We start from the raw sequence: 21,750 nt of genomic DNA, 5'->3' as shown, positions 1-21,750 counted from the left end.
TGTTGCCTTTCTCTGTGGGCTCAACTGTGCCCTGCATGGGGGTAGTGTGGAGCTGTACTGCCCCAGGCAAAGCACTGGGAAGTTCAGAGAAGCAAAAAGACCCCCAGAGTGACCTGGTGTCCACTAAGAGAGCTCCCACTGCTACATACTACAAAATACTGTGTGCCATTTCCACTCCTGCTCCCTACACTAATGCAACGGGGACTAGGGCAATGATCTTGCCCACTCCTCTTCTCTTTGGAAGCATTGGGTGCCCCTGGAGCATCCCCACCTCACTGCACACCCAAGTAAGGACCATGTTTTGTGAGCCTAAACAAAACACACACTATTCAGGATTGTATTCCACCTTCAAATTCTTGTGCATATGTTGCAAAACAGTTACTGCACCTTCGCATGTAAGTACAGTACTTAGCAAGGGAAATCCACAGAGCTGCAGGCAAGATTAAGCCCAACAGCCAAATTCTGCTCTCAGCTGAGATCAGTGGAATTGTGCACATGTACCCAAATGCATAATTTGCCCCGCATTGTTAGAATGCGAGGGTTATTTACTGTGGGGACTGAGTCTGCTGCCACAGAGACAGAGTTGCACTAATTTAATTAAGGTATGATATTAATCCAATTAAGCTAAACCAATTGGGTCAGGCTGTGCCAATATATATAGGGTTTAAACCAATGTAAGACTGTCCACACACAAAGAGGCACTGGTTTAAAGTGTTGCCAACAAGCGCAGTTTTGTCAGGAGTCTCACAAAATGTGGAATTTTTCTTAAAGCCCCACCTAGTAGAGTCAAGTGATTTTCTGGGGAATGTCAGTTTTTATTCCAAAAATAAGGTAAGTTTCTAGACCCCATGATTGAAGAGAAAAGCTTGAAAATGTGACCCCAGTGTAACCCTAAAGATTCAAACACCTAAAGAAAATTAAAAAGAACCACATTTTACTATTTTGAAAATCATGAGATCTTTAAAGTCAAGTCTCATGTTGCGGGAGGGGGTGGCTCATCATTTTTTGAATGCTTGGGGTTGGCAATGCTGGGTTTGGCCCCCGTAAACAGTGTCTTGCAGCATACCTGGCAAGCACAGAAACCTCGTTGTGCCCACCATCTCTCCTGGGACTTGCACCATTCTTGGGGCTTGAACCGACTAACCTTTACTCATCTGAATAATCCTCACACACACGAGCAGTTGCACTGATATCCATGGGATTATCCATGCAAACAGAGATTTGTGGGACTGGTCCTTTACTGTGCAAATTCTGAAGCCCATTTTGGATTTACACCTGGGAAAATCATTGTTCTGTGTGTTTAATGTTCACCTTTTTGCACATCCATCTCTGAATTTGACCCAATGGCTACATAATAAGCTCACGGCAGCAATAATTACAAATCCTGTTTACACTTACTTCACTTGTACTCAACACTGCTCCACCCAGCTTTCTAAGGAACAAAGATTAACCATTTTTCATAACCTACTTGACTCTCAGTAGTTCAGCTGGCAGAGCTCTTTCTATGACAGGCTAGACAGCAATTTACCCTCTGCCTCCCTGTTACAAATTAAATATTTTATTCCCACCAGAAAACCGAAAGAGATACATTTATAGAAAAATAATTATCTCCCATTGTCACCAAAAGGCAGAACAGATCTGAGCTGGCTGTAATCGAAGGTGGCTCTACGTTCCCTTATAAAGCTCCATCTTAAAAACAGTTCAGCCATTTGCTTCCACTACTCCTGTTGGGATTATATGACAGGGTTGCCTGTGATAGCAGTGGACTGGACACAGTGTGCCAGGATGTCCCATCCAGTTCTGTGTTTCTGTGTTCCCCGTTTTGTTTATAGCTGGTTGACACATTTGGCCTAAATACAAATTCTTCTAAGCAATGAGATATCTCTCACATGAAAGCACAGAAATCAACAAATACCACAGACAGAGCTGGTCATGGGGACATGCAGAGAGTACTGTCACATACGTCACTCCTTGATCTGGGTTTCAGCTGCATATGGAGCCAAAGTACTGGGATTGGGGATGGTGGTAATAAAGTGACTCTCTATCTGTTACACAGGAAGTAGATGGATGGTGTAAGGCTGATAGAAACTTTATCAAGGGATGGGAGGTGAAGGCAGGAAGGGGTGGGGGAGCTGAAGAAATTGTCCCCATGAGCAGATGTCACACTGCCTTTAAAAATTGTGCAAGAGCAGCATTCCCTGTAGGAGATCTGATCCTGAAAGTTTCTCATACATACAAAGATAAGGATTAGGAATTTATTTCATTTCATTTCAGCTGTTTTTCAGCAGAGCATTCTCGAGAGCAGCCATGCTTGGTTGGTGGTCAGGCTGAGCTGGGTGGCCATTTATTTTCACATCTGGATCTGGGCTATGTAAGTTTTATCTCTGAATGGCTTTCTAGCAGAATGATGTTTTATGTATTGGTTACAGGAATCAGTTCTGATTAAGCCCACTGCTACACCACTCTGAAATATTCTAAAGGGTCAGTGAAGATATCTGCTCATTTCCAAAGATCTAGGAATACAGGGTAAAAAAGCACTGGGAGGTTGTATATTTCAAACAATGTTACTATTTAACAAGGAATCTGGTTTTGGACAGTTGCTTCGGTATTCTTTATAGGAAGTGAAGAGAGAAAAACAACATACATTTTTCCTTACAAGTAGAGCTGGTTGAATATTTGTCAAATACGAATTTCAAGTACTTTTGCCTGTTTTTATGAAATAGTCTGACAATTAACTTTTCCAGTATTTAATCATATCTACTTATAAAGTGTCACACAAAGTGAAAGCAAACAAATAAAGTATTTCATTAAATACCATAGTTCAGCGCCAAGATTTAGGATCAAGAGGTGACATCAAGCAAAAGAACTGTAACTTAGTCTGGGCCTGATCCTGCAAGACTGACTCATACAAGTAGTCCTTACTCAAGTAAGGAGTCTTGCTGAATTCCAGGGGAGTGCAAAGGTCCCATTAAGCCTTGTGGATGTTTTCTTATATCTCTGTGGCCTCAGCTTTCAGCATTCAGCCATTTTCTCTGGCTCACCTTGAGCCTTACTATTGTTCCACATAGGGCAGCAAAGGAGAAAATACTGGCCAAAGTAAATAGAACAAAGCAAATATTACTAATAATGTATGGACTAGTACCAATGTAAGCCATAAATATATGTGTTTGGCAGCACATGAATGGAACTGCATGATCCAGGTGAACAGAAATGAGCATGTAATCAGGAGGTATTCCCACCCTATTCCTATCACAGTTCACATAGACTAGATATGGTACAATCTTACCCCTTCCTGGGGTTTCCTGTGTTGCTAATGCAGGAAACAAAACAAATTTCAACTTGAGCTTGGCTCCCTGCAGGACCAATCTGTCCCTGCCCCTGATATTGCTTCGAGTAGTAGAAATAAGCTATACTTCAAAACATTCTACAGAGTATAAAGATACTTTTGATATATGGAGCTATGATATTCAGTTAGCAGTGGCGTTTCTGTAACACATGATACTCAAAACGCTTGAAGGATTATCTTAATGGGGGGGGGGGTGACAGCATCTGTTGATGTGCATGCATATACACACACAATCTAGCAATTAGAAACTCATTGGATCATACATACATACTTCATTTTCTAAAATAATTGGTGTGGGGTAAAAGATTTGTGCACACATATCTTCTCAAAGATGTCAAAGCCACATGAATATCGAAGGCATTATCAAACTGAGATGACAATGACCCCACATCATCCAATTCCCAATGCTGTGGCTCAGTGAAACCTTTTATATCATATGTCAGATATACGTAAGTAATCTGTGGAGCATGATATTGATGACATTCTTTCCTTCTAACACCAGACCTCCGTTGAGGTAGTGTTGGATTTACTAAGGCTATGCGAGCGGGTAGCTGAGAACGTGGTGCTCAGTGGATTTCACTGTGCCATATCTAGCCTCTGTTTATAAAAGCTTTCATATATTTCTTGCACCCCAGCTACCATTCAAGACGAATGTACATTTAGTATAGCAGATGATAGCAAACAACCATGTGTTGCCAGTGTCCCCAGTATCAATGCAAAATTAGTAGAGGAACTTGTTTTTTAATCAGTGCCAGATGACCATTAGAGAACTAAAATTTGGGATTGCCGTTTAATTTCATAGCCATAGGAATTCTATTAGCAGGCAGCAGTATTTGTTCACTTCCTGTGGCCCCACCAGAATTGCCAAAACAGCAATTAGTAAACAAGAAGAAAAGGGGGGCACATGCACCAGTATACTCTGACTGTTTGGACCATTCAAGATATGCAAAGCAGCCATACATTTCATTTAGTCAGTCAGCCAGTTTACTGCTCTTTCACATCACCAGAGCAGCATAAAGCGGCCAGACGTACCAGGGAATCTAGTCCCAAATAGCATTTGAAATTTTAAGGTGACCATTTCCTTACACAAGCAAGCAATAACACACATGGGGAAGATTTTACATAGCTTTTATTGCTTTTTGAGTACATAGAGGGCCAGATCCACCAGTGCTTTCTAGCTGTTTTGCACTGTTCCAACAAGGCAAAGCAGCATAAACTGAGCTCAGCTGACCGGTTAAACTGGGTTGCTGTTTTAAATTGCCAAAGCAGTGCGTACAAGCTGGAATATACTGGAGAATATGGTCAAATGTATCTACTGTTTTTAAAGTTACTTCTGAAACGACTTCCTCTGGAAAATACTGCTTCTAGAATGAAATTCAGCACCTGTAACTCTGGTTTTATTAATGGCACTTACAGGAATTACATCAAATCATGCTTGCAATAGCGTATAATTGGTCAAATGTCTTGGGTCCTTTGTAATAGGGTCATATTTTCTTTTTCATTGTGCATTACAATGTATCTTTATTCAACTGTTTTACAGGAAAAGCAGAGCAGAAATAAACAAGGAATAGCCAAGAAGATAAGGCATAGCATTTTCATGGTGCTAATTAAAATATAAGTTAAAAGTTAAGAGCAGAGCAGGAAAACAGATGTGCGTAAGATGTGAATATTGGCTAATGAAATACACATCTTTAGCAACTGTCCCATGCAAACAGGGGAACATAGCAGTACTTGTTTATATAATGTCACTTTGAGAGCACATTCCTGGGTGATTATGCTTTGCCTTTGCAGCCAAACTTAAATGAAGTGGCAGTTGCTCATTAATTGTATTTGATAAGAATGTTGCTGTTGTAAGAAGCTTGTTTTCTTTCATGTTTCAATGTGTTCTCAAAGGAAATCATGACAGTGCGCTACTTGACAAAATTTCTTGAGACACTTGATAAGAACTAGAATTGTTCTGTATAGAGGTCCATCTTTCTCTAGCGGTGACTGACCCTGAGGATGCAGGGTTTCACTTTTGTTCTTTTTCTTGGCTAGTAAAGCTTAAGACTACACAGAGAGTAGCCACTGTCTAATGCTTTAGCATGTTCTGTTGCTGTTATTTCTTAGGAATTGTATTAATTGCATCATCATAGTGTTAACTTAATGGCATGAGACTTTTCCACAGACAAGTATGAGGGGGAAAGCAATAAACATCAGTGCTGAAGGTGGGAGTGGGTGGGATTACAATTTAAGGCCCTGATCTTGCAAAGACCTAAGAACATGTTTAATTTTATGCTAGTAAAGTAGTTTCATTGATTGATTTTAATAAGACTGGGAAGGTATAAGGGATAGTATTCCTCTGGGGTCAGAGGCCTGCAGCTGGCTGGCTAATTAGCCCCACCCACTGCACCTGGGAAAATACCAGCAACTTAACTGGCTGATCCTCAGAAAAAGAGGAGCAGGGTGTCTGCACTATCTGCTAGAGGCTGGAGCAACTGCTGTGAAGAGCAGCTCCAAGAAACAGATGGACAGAAGGGAGACTGGGGAAAATCCTGTAATATCACAAAAAAGGCTCTGACGTATAAGCCTGGAACTTTTGGGGTGGTGAATTCGTGGGGTGAGGGACAGACTCGAGGGAAACGGACTTAACCTGTACAGACTTTATGGGAAGAGGCTGTGAAGCACTGGTCCTTGTTTACATTAAGAAGGCTTGAAATAAAATACACAGCAATTAATCTGACTGGAATCTACTCTCCCTGGATTCTATGAGAAGGGCCCAGACAGGATTTTCCCAGGGCGGGAACTGGCTCCACAGGCACAAGCCTGGTTCCAGCCAGAAGAGAGTGATGTAACTTAGGCCCCAATCCTTTACAAGGACTATTTGCGTACATAAAGTTAAGCACAGGCATAAATCTTCGCAGTTTCAGGGTCTGACTCTATAACACCATAAGTGTCCCTTGATTAGACAAGCAGTCTGTCCTATAAGAAGAATTCCTAAACATTATGGGTCTGATCCTGGATGTTAAGCATTCATATGGCTTAGGCAGTGCTCATGATCAGGGCCATGAGGACAAAGATAGATGATGGATTCCAGTTTAAAACATAGTCTGGTAGTAATTCAGAGGCAATTTCACATCCCTTGAAGGGGTTTTGGCCACAGAAAGTGGACAACTACTGTGCAGCAAATTTCCTCTGGTACTGCTCTTCCTCATGTCTTCCAAAGTTTTCTTTTTTTAACAGACAGCATAACTTGGAACAGGCACAACAGTGTCTCAGTTGCTACTTGAAGTTGATGTGTCCCTGACAGGAGGCTTGAAAATAAACCTGCCTGAAAAATAAGACATGTAGAGGAAATCTTTTATCCAATATCTGAATTTTCACTGTAGCTCAATAAATCACCATGTTATTTGCAAAGGATTTTTTTTTCAAAATGTGCACCTACAAGCATATTACCCATGCAATTACATGTTAATCATTACATAGTGCAAACTTCGTGCACGACTACCCAATCTGTTTGCACAGTAGAGAACAGAAGTTGGTCCAGGGTGCTCTTTTTCTAAAAAGTTCAATATGTCTATTTCAAATAAAACTATGTAGGGTTCACCATTGCAGGGTGAAGGACTCCCTCTACCACTTCTCCTGGCCAACATGCGGAAGGGTTTGCAGCAAGAGCTTTGGTACCTTTGACAAGGAAGGGTTGGCAAAAGAGTTAAATTATTAGCCACATCTCTCTTCAGAGCTTACCACCATGATTGCACTTGTCTCACATGGCAACCCATATGGCACGTCATTATCCTCCCTCCCTGCAGATCTCATCTCTCTCCTTCTTGTTATTCCCCTTGCTACACGGGCCAGCTCACTTCATGAAGACAAAACATCCACATGATTTTTGTACAGTAAAGAATATTTTAAAACAGAGATAGTAAAGTTGCAACATGCTGCAAGGAAAAGCCACTTACCTCTGGCCCTGTCGGCATTCTGTAGTGGCTCTAAGGTCATCAGGATAATATATGGCATGACATGTCCTGGAGCAGGAACTGGCAATATGTGACTGGAGATTTAAAATGAAAAAAAAGTCACAATCAATTGTGATAGGTACCAAATATCTTTCCCCTTGTTATTTAGGATCTCCCTAACTTGTTAGTTATCTTAAAAAAACTTCTAATCACCTTAAGTTAATTCTTTTGATAGACTTATTACAATTTCTTATCAAATACTTAAAATTCACTCCTATACTTCACAAGCTTCAAACCAAGTTATGTTTATTAAAAACAATGTTGTTATGAACTTGACAAGACAGTGGTGTTTAAAACCCACATGTTATTACAGAGTGATACTGTACTCTGGGGGTGTGCACTATTTGGCAGCTGGGTGCACTCTGCTTTGTCTACTGTGTTCTCTCTTGCCCTTAGACTATGAAAGCACATGCTGGGATCTTGCCTGCAGATTCCACTTTTGTTCATTTATAGGGTGCACTCCAAGATACACAACAGAATGCAGCTGGAGGCAACCGCCTGGAACAAACTGGAAGTAAAAACACTAATCCTTGGTGCATGTTGTGTCAGCTTAACTGCATCCAAGTAAAACAGTACTCTGAATGGGCAAATCCACTCATCTGCTATGTGGATGCACTAGTGGAGAAGAATATGTAAAGGACTGATTCCTGCCCTTGCTCCTGCCCATCCTAGGCAACAGAATGATAGATTGCAACTTAGGGTTTGTCTACACTGCAATTAGGCACCCGCAGCGGGCCTGTGTCGGCTGACTTGGACTCACAGGGCTCGGGCTGCCAGGCTGTTTAACTGCAGTGTAGACTTACCGGTTCAGGCTGCATCTCACAGGATCCTAGACCCCAGGCTCCAGCCCAAGTCCAAAAGTCTACACTGCAGTTAAACAGCTCGCTAGCCCAAGTTCTGCAAGCCTGAGTCAGCTGGCACAGACCAGCCGCGGATGTGTAACTGCAGTGTAAGACATCCCTTCGTGTTCCCAGATAGCTAGGCAAAGGAACCAGATGCTGGAAAGCCCTCTATGCTGGGAGTATTTTCCAGGTAGGCCACATGGATGCTTTGTGCCCACTTTGCACCAACATAGCTGGCATAAAGTGTCCCAGTACCCATGGCAATCATGAACTGGCCACTTAAATACCACATTGGGCCTAATTCACCACTGCTTTGCATCTTTGCTAGTCATTCATACCTGTGTAAAGTCACATCCACACGTGTGTGTGTGTTTAAATAGTCACCAAATCAGTATGTAATTGACCTTCTACAAGGCTGTGGAGAATCAGGCCCATTGCATCATCTATAGTTTCAAATGTAATAGTTTCAAGGGAGCTCCCACTCCCATTGCAAGACAACTGCAGATGGACTGAGACTAGCTAAGCAAGATAAAAGACATGGACTCACTTGTGCTACATGTAGAAACACATGTTCAGGATGATGAGAGGATAATGATTTCTGAGTGACATGCCAAGTCTGTGTACTTACAACAGGACTTTACTGTTTTGGGAGTGGGATTACAACACAAACTTGTCAGTTGGATGCAGTCTCTGGGAAAAGGAGCAGCTAGAAGAGCACTTTATATGCTGTTTAACAAAAAATGCTCTCTTTTGCTCCGACTTTAGAAGTGAGTGGATATTTGGTGAACTTTGTTGCTGCTTGCACTGTTAATACATCTTTACTCAGTAGGGTAATGAGCGATACGTGCACTAGGCTAAAACATGAAAATCTTAACACAGTTTTTCCTCAATCCTTATGCAGAACAATTCCATCAACTTTTCCTAGGATCTTTGTTTGAGTTTTGTGTAAAAACTGAGTAAAGGCCTCATGATTTGTACTATTCTTAATAAAAATGGACTAAGAAAGAATACGCTGTATCTGTGTCCTTATTTGTCTCCTGTCAGTGAAATAGCCCATGCCAGAAATCCAAATCCTTCTTGACCGCTTGGAAACTAGGACAATATCTACATAGAAAGAAAACAATAATCTAGCCTCTTAAAGGGAATAACCCTTGAAACAAAGAAATCAAACTGAAATACAATAAGTATAAAAATATATCTGTTACACCATTGCTTGCCTAACACAATACAACTGGCTCAAGCTGAGTTATGTAATCTAAAATAGTTTTGCTTTATTTCCTGTCCTAGTTTTTCTCCTGAAACTCAAAATTTCACCTCTCACTGTCAGGTACAGCTGCTGTCTCAGTTTCCCTCTTCTTGCGAGGGTAGCTTAGGCTTCTGCCTAAATCAAAGTTACTCCTTCCCCTTCCCACGTAAATAAAGTTTCAAAACAGAGTTCAACAAAAATATAAAGCCTTCCTCTCAGTGAAGGGCTCACTCTTTTGGTCCAGGACCAACAAGAAGTTTTTATTGCTGGGCTTCTTTCATGGTCCTTTGGAGGAGATGTATGAGCAGCTCCTGTTCTCTCCAGGTTTTCTCCCAAGTCTCTGTCTTTCTTGCCCAAAACACCATTCTTGTGGTACTTTCTTCAGCCCTTTGGCTGTTCTTCTAGGCCTCTTCCTAAGCTCTTCCAAACCCCTTCCTGTGGAGGAGAAGAGAGATTCAACAACACATCAGATTTCTCACTGTTCTGAGGCAAGGCTACCTTTTATATCCCCTTGGCAACCTTCCCATAATTCCTTGCTGTAACTACAGTGCCCAGGGTCCCTCTGGACTACAGCCACTAGAATCCCTCTAATCTGGGAACAGTCCAGTAACAGGAATGTGCTGCTGGATCTGGGGCGGGCCTTAAAGCACCACACACTCTGATAGAGTCCCAAATCAGAATTTATTTGACCAAATGACAACTGTTGCAACACAGACACATTGCTAGAAATTGGTTTATTGTTAGTTGGTTAGATATTTAAAATTTCATGTTACAATGACCTGCAATAGACTTGCCAGTCACATTAAACACTCTAACCTCAAACATGGGAGTCAACCCTGCTGAATATTTAGAGAAGTGTTTTCACAGTAAGTACTTGGCAAATCTCAAAAAGTTCAGACAAACTACCAGAAGTTTGAATGATTATCCAAGGCTGAACTTGTCCAAAGCTCTTTGTGCTTGACAACTTTGTCACATTAGTCTCTCTCAAGAACTTCCTGGGTTTGGCCAGTGCAAAAATATTGTAAGAATGGCAATTTCTAGTCCCAGCTGAAAGCAATGGCCTGTAACCAATTTTTAAAACAAATAAGCAGATTTGTTTGCTTAACCTTAGAAAAGGTTTGAACTCACTTCCATGTGAGTTTTAAGTCAAGATTCTGGTTGGTTCTCATATGATCCCATTGCTTAGTTATATAATAAAGAAGTCTATAAGGAGGTGAATCTAAAAAGCAGCTGGGAACCAAGAATACAGGTGCTTCATGCAAGGGTATGCGTTCAAAAGAATTTATACTATTGTTACATTGAACTTACATCTTACATATTGATAAACATATCAAGAAAAAAAGAGGTAGAAGGGGGATGAAGAGAAAGGAATGAGAAGGGAAAAGACAAAGACACACAAAAAGGGCAGAACAGAGAGGTCTGAGCACTATGATTCAGTAGTTTGAGCTGTAATCTCCACTCTAATTTATTAACATCTCTGCCTCAGTATCCATCCTTAAAAAGAGGAAGAGATGATCATACCAACTTTCACCACCGCGGCAATGTTAGAGTTAAGTAGCAATTTGTAAAATGGAAAGTAATATTGAGCACTTTATATCTTTGAAAGACTATGCAAATATTGACTAGTTTGTCTAAACTAATTTCAAAGTACTAAGTAGTATGATGATTATTTTAGTAGACCAGAAGCTGCCAATAAAAATGTTTCCCCCCATGTGTAGAACATGTCATTTGTATAAAACAGAAACTGCCTGCTATGCTCTTTATGAAAACAACAGCAGTGCTTCAGACAATGCAGCTGAGGGTGGGACTATTAACAGTTATAAATACAACGTTAACAACGTCACTGTATTTCCCTTGACTTCCACACTAGAATCTCTGGGGAAATAAAGGCTCTGTTACTTACTAACTTGAATTCCTGTCATTGTACTTTGGGCATCAATTGCTCTAGACTAAAACCTACTACATATGCCCGAGGTTATCATCTTTGGGGTCATTCACAAGCACTGATGTATAGCTGAAATAAGTGGATTTTTTCCCCAAGAGTTTTGTCATAGATCAGGGTGAACAGCACACTGAGTGGTGGCAGAATGGGAGAGAATTCCCACAGGAATTTGTATTAAATATAACAATTTCACTGCCCTTGGATAATTGTAATTGTTTTCTTAAGTTTCTCAACTAATCCAAAGTGACGACATGTCAAGCTTTACAATAGTTCCAGCGCTATCATTTCCTTCCCTCTTCCCCACTCACCTATTTTTTGGTAAAAAAAAAAAAAAAGCTGATGAGAGCAAAACCAACAAACATATACACTAAACTTCCAGTCTAGCTAAGACCAGTGGGTGTTTAAGTCTTAGCATTTGCTAAAAAGTGTCTCTTTATAGACACAGATATATTATTGGGATCATTCTGATATTTTTCCTTCTAGCTTGCCCCTTATTCTGCAAATACCTATTTTTGTTAAGAGAAGGCAACATAGATTTTTTTTGGTCAGGTGGATTTTTGTTGCCCATGAAAGTTTATGATTGAAAGCACTACCAACACTTAGACACTCTGTGAGTAAACAAGGGATGGGCAAATCAGTTCAGACAAAATAACGTCACAACACAGCCAAACAATCTTTATGAATCCTTTCTGGAATTCCAAAGTTGTCTCAAGCAGGGACTGTTTCTTCCTCATGATTGTCATTCAAAACATTCTAGCAAACATGCACAAACAAGCTGTGATGCTGGCAGACCAGGTGCCAGCTTATGCCAAGGGCCCTAGGCCTCACTAAACACTTACAACCGCACAACTGGAAACCAGTCTTGCTTACCTGCATGGTAGTATTATCAGAATAGATATTAGAGTTATAACAATGTGTTTAGACTTTATGGAATGCTTGTAAGGTGTACATGTATTAGTCCTACTTATAATATAGGTAATTTTCACTTCACGCATCTGAAGAAGTGGGGTTTTTACCCAGGAAAGCTTATGCTCAAATAAATCTGTTAGTCTTTAAGGTGCCACCGGACTCCTTGTTGTTTTTGTGGATACAGACTAATACGGCTACCCCCTGATACTTGACTTATAATATCTGTATCCCATGGTATAAGGTAATGTTCAAATGTTTGCTCCATAGGTATAAAAATGTTTAAGGCTAAATTCCCCCCAGCCAGGGGAGAAACATTACCAAGCATGAAATATTAGTTTACCCCATGAGGTGTTATCTCCTGCTCATCAGGAAGAACTATTGAATCCAAATGCGCCAAGCAAAGACTTTGTCGCTAGCTCCCCTACCCACCGAGGAAGAGGTTACATGCAGGAGTTCTCGTCCCATCAGCTGTGATTTTGGGATGAGGGGGATAAAAATCCCTGACAAGGAGAACTGTATCTTTTATGCTGTCAGGCCTCTGAGGGGCAAAGATACCTAAACATAAGCAGGAGAACCCCATCCAGGTCAGCCCTAAACATATAGAGCTGCTTATTATAGAAGCACCAGGGAGTGGGGAAAAGGCTGCCTAATTTATAGAGACTGACTGTGTAGAAGAGTTCCTGTCCACCTTTGAGAGGCTCTGTGGGATCCACAAGGTCCCAGAGGATAAGTGGGCTGCCCATCATCTTGACCAGATTAACTAAGAAGGCAAGACAAGTTTTAAATGATATGGAAGAGGGTGATGCTATGGTATATAAGAAATTTAAAGAAAGTGTACTGAAAAGGTTTAAGATCACCCCTTAGTCCTATCAATTGAAGTTTAGAAATCTTAAAATGTTTGACAGTATCACTCATCTTGAATATGTGCCTAAAATGTGTAATTTTATGAGAAGATGGATAATGGGGTAGGGGCTGAAGATGATTATGAAAAACTATTTGATCTGATGGCCCAAGGAGAAATTGTCATGGGTAGTTACAGATGAGGTGACTGTAAGGCAGCCATCTGTGACAAAAAAACCTTCCAAAGTTTTTGAGGCAAAAATTGCTGATGAATATGTTGAGTCAAGGGCTCGTGGAGGGCGTAAATCCCAGGGAAAGAGAAATCCCTCTGGCCCGCAGGGTAAGTGGGAGGAGGGATCTGGCAATAAACCTACCCCCAACTTTAATAAAAACACCCAAGGAAGCCCAGGTTTTAAAATCCAATTCCCAAGTTAAGGCAGGTAGTCTGCCATCACTGTGAGCCTCCCAGCTATATAAAACCAAATTGTCCAAAACTTAAGGTCACATCATAATCCACACACACAACCCTCAATGGGAATGCTGCTACCCTGGACCCTGAGATAGCAGAAGCAGATGTGAAGGACCCAGTGAGCTATTATAGGACTGAGTCTTAGGAAAGAAGTGAAGAATTTATTAAGGATGCTAAGATAAGTGGCATAGATTGTAAGGGCTAGAGGGACACAGCATCCCAAGTCACTTTGGTCAAGGAAAGTTTGGTAAGGGAGGAAGACAAACTCCTTGGTAAGAGTTTAAATATATTACCTTTGGTTGAATTCTCTGTAACTGTACCTCTGGCTAAGGTCCACTTCCAACTGTAGGATTTTAAGGGAGATGCCATTGTGGGCATCTGAAACCTGCTCCCTGTTGATATTTTAATAGGTAATAATACTTTAACCATGTCTAAGCAGGTTAATGGCATTACCCACAGCCAGAAAGAGTATGGCTCTAACTCACCTGCTTTGTTTGAGGAGAGCAGGGAGGGCTGCAGGAGGGGGAGAATGACTGCAGTCCTTTCTAAGCTGAGAGTAGCAGTTTCTGCTTAGAGGAGGAATATGAATATTTCACTGATTTGCGAGAGCCTGCTTTCAACTTAAGTGGGACTCAGAAGGAGTTTATTGAGGGTCAACAGGCTGATCAAGAGAGGGTTGCAGCCTATAGATATGTAGAAACCCTCATTGGACCTTCCAGGAATGGAAAGAAATATATACTTGTGGTGGATTCTGCTAGCAGGTACCCTGAAGCCAAAGCTCTATCTCATATAGAAGCTGAGACTGTGGCTACTGCCCTATTCACCACTTTTAGCAGAGTAGGTTTTTCCCAGGGAAATCTTGTTGGACTGTGGTGCAAATTTCATGCCTGTAGTTTTCAAAAAGTTATGGGAGTTGTGTGGAGTGAGGCATGTAAAGGCTGCCCCTATCATCCAGAAACTAATGATGTGGTGGGAAGATTAAATGGTACATTGAAAGCTATGCTGAAGATATATGTTACCAGGTGAGAGAATGACTGGGATGTGTTGCTCCCTTATTTGTTATTCACAAATAGCAGGGTTCCCCAAGAATCTACTGGCTTCGCTCCCCCTTTGATCTTCTTTACGGGAGACATGTGAGGGGACCCCTACATTTGACTAGAGGCTCGTGGGAGGGTAATACAGACGAGACAAGACAGCCTCTAGGCAAGTATGAAACTCATTTAAAAGAAAATTTAAAGGCTTTGATGGATTTAGTACTGCAAAACAATGAAAGGAGTGAGGTGACCCAAAAGGTTTGGTATGACAGGTATGCTGAAGAAAGATCTTTTGACATAGGTGATTTGATGTTAGAGTTTATTCCAGTGCGAAAGAACAAAATGCAAGATTGGTGGGAAGGACCTTTAGAGATGATAGAAAGAGCGAATGTGGTCACATATGATGTAAGGAAGCTCCATGGTTGGGGAGCTCTGCAAACGGCACATGTCAACCGATTGAAAGCTTACCATGAAAGAGAGATGGGAGTGAATATGATTTGTTGTGCTGATGAGGGAACTTGTACTGTCCCCTTAACTGATTTGGTCAGTGAGAGTAAGGAAGAAATTTCTCTGGAGAACATTGAGACGTGAGAGGGTTTAAACCCCACTCAAAAGCAGATGTTAGCCCTTTTGCAGAATCATGGGCAGGTTTTCCAACCAACCAAATTTAACTGACAAGACTGTACATTCCATTGAAACTACAGAGCCCCTCCCTGCTCCTAGCAAAGCATATCATACTATAGGAGAAATGCAGAAACAAATTCACAAGGAAGTAGAAAGCATGCTGGATATGGGGGTGATTACTAAACCAAAAAGCCCCCGGGCATCTCCTATTATGATGGTATCTAAAAGGGATAAAACCATGAGGTTTTGTGTAGACTTTAGGAAGTTAAATGCTATCAATCAACCTGACTCATACCCCACACCCTAAATCGATGACTTGCTGAATATATTAGGGGGTGCAAAATTCATAAGCACCCTGGATTTGACTCAAGTGTGTTGGCAAATTCTCTTATATACTGATGTCCAGGAAAAATCAGCATTTGTAGTGGAATCTGGCCCATACAAGGTTAAGAATAGGCCTTTTCAGATTAATTAATTCAGGGGCTACTTTTCAGATGCCTGTCAATGAAGTGTTGCAGGGATTACATACCTTTGCCAGGGCTTATGTAGATGACTTGGCTACCTTTTTGACTCCTGGCAAGACCACTTAAACCACATGGGAATTGTGTTACAGAGGCTTAGAGAAGCCAACCTCACTGTCAGGTGCCCATGTGCAAGATGGGGGCTGCAGAGGCATCTTATCTAGGACATAGCATGGGCAGTGGATTTGCTCGCCCTCACCCTTTAAAAGTAGAAGCTACTCAGGGTTGGGTTGCCCCACAAACCAAGAAGCATGTCTGGCCAATTATTGGTCTGGCTAATTAATACCAAAGGTTTAGTGATATTGTGGCATTCCAATCTATCTTGCCACCAGACAAGCTGGACTATTTCATAGATGGTCACTTTACACCAAAAATCACAAGAATATTCAGGTTACTCCCAGTCCCAAAGGAGTCAGGCAAAAGACCAGTCACTTACCCCGGGTCAATTGTACTCAGATCTCAAACCAAAGACAATCCTGCAATAAATTACCAAAGGTTTTATTAACTAAGCAAAGAAATTTATTTACAAGGTTAAAACAGGAAACATACATACACAAATGAGTTACAGTCTTAGATTAAAAAAAGGTAATATAAGCTGCTATAATAAGCAGCTCTATATTCCCTTTTGGACGGACCCATACAAAGGAGCAATTATTCTTGGCCCTGGGTATCCTGTGCCCCTCACCCTATGTCTAAAAAGAGGACAGGCTTCTCTACCGTCACTCCTCAGGCCCCGCCAGACCACAGTAGCCCTCAGCCTCCTCTGGCTCATAGTCAAGAGGAAGTGGAAAGCACATATGGGTACCTGCCCGGGTCAATTTGCCAACAGTTACCCCACATGGCTTACTCTCTGGGCGCATGTGTAGGAGCCAGTGGGCATATGGAGTACACATCTGGTGGAGGAGGAATGTTCGACTGTAGAAGGGAAATAAATACTGGGTAGGAGTAGCAACAAGCACAAGGCAATCAAAGGACTCCCTCCTATGGAAGCCTATTCCAGAACTCAACTACCCTAATAGATAGAAAGATTTTCCTAATATCCAACCAGCAGATTAAGCTGATTACTTCTTGGCCCATTTTCAATGGACTTGGAGAACAATTGATCACCATCCTCTTTATAAAAGCCCTTAACATATTTGAAAACTGTTATTGGGTCCCCCCTCAGTCTTTTTTTCCTCAAGACTAAACATATCCAGGTTTTTTTAAAAAAAAATCTTTCCTCACAGGTCAGGCTTTTAAAACCTTTTATCACTTGTGTTGTTGTCCATACTGTCTCCAATTTGTCCACATCTATCCTAAATTGGAGAGTCCAGAGGAAAGCAACAAAAAATGGCCCTGCTGCACCATCTTTTTTCTGGACCCTGTAAACTTAGCTGGGACCCCATATTTTCTTGCCCAACCAGATCCAGGAAATGGAAATTTCACCACAGAACGTGTTCATATACCAGATTTGTAATTTAAATTGTAGCCAAGAGAGGTACAGATGCTACCCCAAACCAAATCCTGGAAATTCGTTCATCAGTAGGAGAGCAATTAGTTCTCACTTGTGTTTACGCATCTCAATCCTGTCCTACACACACCCCTATTATTTCACACTGCACTTCTAAACCAAGAATGCCCCTTAAGCTAAGTTCATCCAAACTGTAATGTGGATTTGTTATCTTGACAAATGTCCAGTACACTCTAAATCGGTGCCAACAAGGAATTTCATTTGGGACCTAATCCAGGTCACAGCTTAGCTTTCCAGAATTTATCAGATGTACCCATTTCACTAGCTAGCCCTCAAACATTTATCCAGAAACCTTCTACCACAACCGCCTAACCCATATTTAGGCACCAGAATAAAAGCGAGCTGAGTTTTACAGGTGTTGAGCCCTCACAGCTCCTTCTACAATCAAAGGGAATTGCGAACACTAACTCTGAAAAATCAGAACACTTATTTAAGAAACAATGGCCTTGATTCGCCGATCTCTCTTGTGGGTGAGAAGGTAGGAAGCTGGTTGCAGCTAAATAATTCAGGGCCACCTAGCCCCTATATAACTTAGGACAGGTCTATCCTGGCCATTTAAAGCAGAAAGAAGTCCCCTTCTTGAGCAAAAACCATGGGAGCGTCTACAATCGCCAATGACTTTTCCAGTGAAACAAAAAGAAAACCACCTCCATGAGAGACATACAGCTCTTACCAGTGATGCTTTTGCGGTGATGCACAAGTGAAGACACGTTCTTCCTGTTTACCCAGCTTTTAGCCTCCGGAGGATATCCCGCAGTGCCTAGGTGACCACTCTATCCAGCAGCTTTGCTGCTCTGTTGCCAGGTAAACAGACATCCACCCCTCCCCCTGTAAAGCCCCGGGAACTTTGAAACTCCCCTTCCTGTTTTCTTGACAAGTGCTCACTTATCTGGCCAGGTGACAATGCCTGCTCCATGGAGCAAACAATCCCCTGCTTGGAGCAATGCTGAGCTACTGGAGCTGATCAGTGTTTGGGGAGAGGAGGCTGTGCAGGGACCCAGGATGCCCCGCGATCACGCCTCCTCCACTTCCCACAAGACCCATTGTAAAACTGGAGAGAGCTGCACTGTGGGATAGCTGCCCTAGAGCACTGCTCTCATCCGCGATGGAAGTGCTGCTAATGTAAAGAGTCTCTGATGCCTGAGGAGTTAAGTGAGTACACAAACCAGCGCTCTACTTTCACCAGTTCCCGATCACCGGTGAAACTTACAGCGAAAAACCTGTGCAAGTGTAGACATCGCCATTGCTTGACATAGCCATTCCTGGGTAACTGCAGTGAAGCCAATGGGGTTAAGCGAAGTAAGGATTTGGCCCACCACATCTAATTTGTGGCCGAGAGAACTCAACCACAGGCGTAAGTTGAAGCCAATGGGAATTGCATATACGTACACAAGGGTTGAATTCTGGCCAGTATTACAATTAGCCTGGATAAGAGAAAAAGCAAATACAAATGAAACTGAAAAAAGTTCCAACACTGACACTGAAATGAAGATCAATGAGAAGTTCATGAACCAGATCTGAAACTTCATTCAACACTGGCAATGGCACTGTTTATATTTCCAATTCACTATGTCAGCAAGTTTGAGTCAAAACTTGCATTCTTTGATCACAGGGCCAGCAGAGACTATAGATAATTCCTCAGGGAGTAAAGTCTGCTCCCTGTGCTGGGATTACTCTCCCTGACATACCAGAGTCACAACAGTGAACAAACCTATACAGACTATTAAATACCTGCCTTAAAAAAGGAAAAAGAAAGAAAGAAGTTACTGAACAGCTGCTCTCAAGAGGGAGATCAATGCAAATGAAGATGGATTTTGTGGTTGAAGGGAGCTCAGCACCTTTCCTCTATGAATCTGTCCTGCATAAAATAATAAACTTCACCTCATTCAGAATGAGCTAGATTTCTCTCAGCAGCCTGATTGGCCCAAATTTTTCACTTTTTTACACTGGTGTAACCCCAGTGCTTTCAAAGGGATTTCACCAGTGCATCTGAGGGCAGAATTTGGCCAATTGCCCCCAAAACTGATGTAAATTGTCACGTCTTATATCGTTAACTATGGGCCAAACTGTGACTAGCCACTCTAAGGCAGCTGTGCAAGGGAATAGGAAGTAGTAAGGATTCCCCTTCCTGCCACACACAGCCATGTTAGACCCACAGTTTAGCTCTATGTGTGGGATGCAGTGCTCCAAATGCTCCCTCTAGGGAGCACTGGGGTGGGGGGTGGTCAAAAGTAGGCTACACAATGGCTCCATCCCACTCCCGACAAGCTGACCAGCAGAACTAGTTGGCCATGCAGTGGAAGACCAAGCTACATACTGAAAACATACTGGTTGCAAAATACACTCTTCCAGTGCAACAAGGGACCAGGCGACACTAGGTATAGCAGGGTAGCTCTGAATGACACTGCCTCCTGTTGATCCACCCAGGATAGCATGCCTACGCACTGCCCCATACTCAGGGCTGAGCCTATAGGTTCAATCTAGCCTTACTCACATGAATTTAAAAGTTCTTAGGTCAAATCCTGCCCTCAATGCCATTTGTGCATTCCCAGTGAAGGCAGTTTAATAAAGGTCGTCAAATTCATTCCACTTCCCTTCCGTGCCAGTGATGGTGGTAGGGTAGCACAGGTGAAACTGTGGGTGGAACTTTCCCCCAGGCTTATAATTATAAATACCTCATACATTTGTTACTCGACACAAGCCTATCCACCAAACGTTGGGCCCAAATGTTTCCAGCCTTGGAAAAGTCCAAATCTGGATCCAAATTTGTGTCTTAAGCCCATCTCTAATTATATATTATCCCATAATTGTACCAAATAGCTAGAATTATATTTTGGATTTTTGATGTATTATAAAGAAACACGGCTATTAAAACACAAGGGCAAGTGCTACACATATGAAAACAAAAGAAGGGAAAAACTTCCCCAAAGTCCCATTCAAGTCAATCAAGCTTCCTTTGGGTCAAAGTGCATTTTTAAATTTGTAACTGCTTTGCAAACAAACAAAAATATCAGATGTTCGACTTAGTTTCAATATTTTTACATTTCTCAATCTTTGCGGGTGGAGGGTTATTTTTTTGTGGGTGTTCAAAATGCAACTGATGTCTTCAGCATTACTTAAACAACCACAGTCTAGCAAAAGATAACATTACAATTTTTTTTAAGTATTAATGTCTGGCAAAACATCAAAGTTTGTTTCCTTAATCTAGAGAATCCTTTACTTATGAGTTATTTATTATATCTGGCTTTTCTCCAGAAGTTATGTATCCTACACTGATTTATTTCTTTTAGCGTCACTGTTTTTAACTGTAAGAGAATGGAACTTGGCAAAGCCATTTCATGATTAAGGACCCTATTCCGTTCATCAGGAAGTCAATGTGATGTTCCCATTGACTTCCGGGGGAGCAGAATTGGGCCCTAAATAACCTGAAATCAAAGCCAAGAAAGAGTCGGTTGTTACCACACACACACACACACACAAAACGGAGATCAGAGAAGTGTTTCCTCTTGGTCATGAACTGGGAATATTAACCCATTTGAATAAAAATATCTGTTATATTCTGCATCTGATTCAGGAGATGGAACCAGAATTTGGATGTTGAAGGCAGACAAGCAGCCATGGTCTGGAGTCAGTGATCTGAATTCACTGGTGGCTTGAACAGTGGTGCAAGATACACACGGGGTGTTGATTAGATGGCAGATGTAGGTGGATGAAAGTGATAAAATAGTGTAACTTGGATGTATCTGGCATCCCATGGGTATGCAAGATTAGTGAAACTTACATGCCAAGGGGACAGAAGAAGGTGGGGAGTATCAGGAAAAGCAGCTAGCAAGTGTAAAAAAAAGCTGCTCCCTCTTTAAACTTATGCATGCACTGTCCCAAACACTTTTAAGGGTAAATTCAGTCACAGAGAGTCCCCTTCATGTGTGCAGGGGCTGCCGAGGCAGCCCCTCCCCAGCACCGCACAGATGTCCTCCAGCAGGTGTTCCACGACCAAGGAGCTCCGCAGAGTTCTGGCAGCAGAGCCAGAAACGAGGGACTGGAGCCTGAGAATGGACACCTCCCCTACTCAGAGCTATACTAATGTGTGCTGGGTCCCACTAGGTACATGGACACCCAATCATTGGCAGCATGGGTACTATAGGAGCTCCTATAGACTCAGGCTGCCAGAGGGAGAAGGGTCATTGGAGCAGCAGCGAGACAATCACCCATTTGGAACCCTTGTGAATCTGAGAAGGACCCCAAGATCTAGAGCGTGCAGGCACCTTGTTTCTTCCCCACTCCACAGTCCCTGAATCTCTCCTACTTGAGAAGGCAACATACAGGAAATTCCTCAAGGTTCTTGTCCATCTGGCCCTCTCCCATGAGTTTCCTCTATATAAGGGGTAAAAAACAGTACAAACTTGTTTTTATCACTGAGTCAAGCAGCTATGACTCAAAATACACACAGGGAGCAGATCTGCTGGTGA

General features: G+C 42.0%; 1 long non-coding RNA gene across 1 annotated transcript in view; it reads right to left on the bottom strand.

The window, feature by feature from the left end:
* Positions 1–4,458: 4,458 nt before the first annotated feature.
* LOC125637832 (uncharacterized) overlaps positions 4,459–21,750 on the bottom strand; it is a 32,236-nt gene continuing 14,944 nt past the window's right edge. Inside the window, exons 4-7 of the long non-coding RNA XR_012668801.1 lie at positions 16,208–16,247; positions 9,664–9,867; positions 7,288–7,379; positions 4,459–6,656 (exon numbers count right to left, since the gene is read on the bottom strand). This is a non-coding gene — a long non-coding RNA (uncharacterized LOC125637832). The remainder of the gene's footprint in view (positions 6,657–7,287; positions 7,380–9,663; positions 9,868–16,207; positions 16,248–21,750) is intronic.

This window comes from Caretta caretta, chromosome 1 (genome assembly GCF_965140235.1).
Source record: "Caretta caretta isolate rCarCar2 chromosome 1, rCarCar1.hap1, whole genome shotgun sequence".
Taxonomy (NCBI): domain Eukaryota; kingdom Metazoa; phylum Chordata; order Testudines; family Cheloniidae; genus Caretta; species Caretta caretta.
The sequence above is the reverse complement of the archived record's forward strand: the minus strand, read 5'-3'. Positions and strand labels throughout refer to the sequence as shown.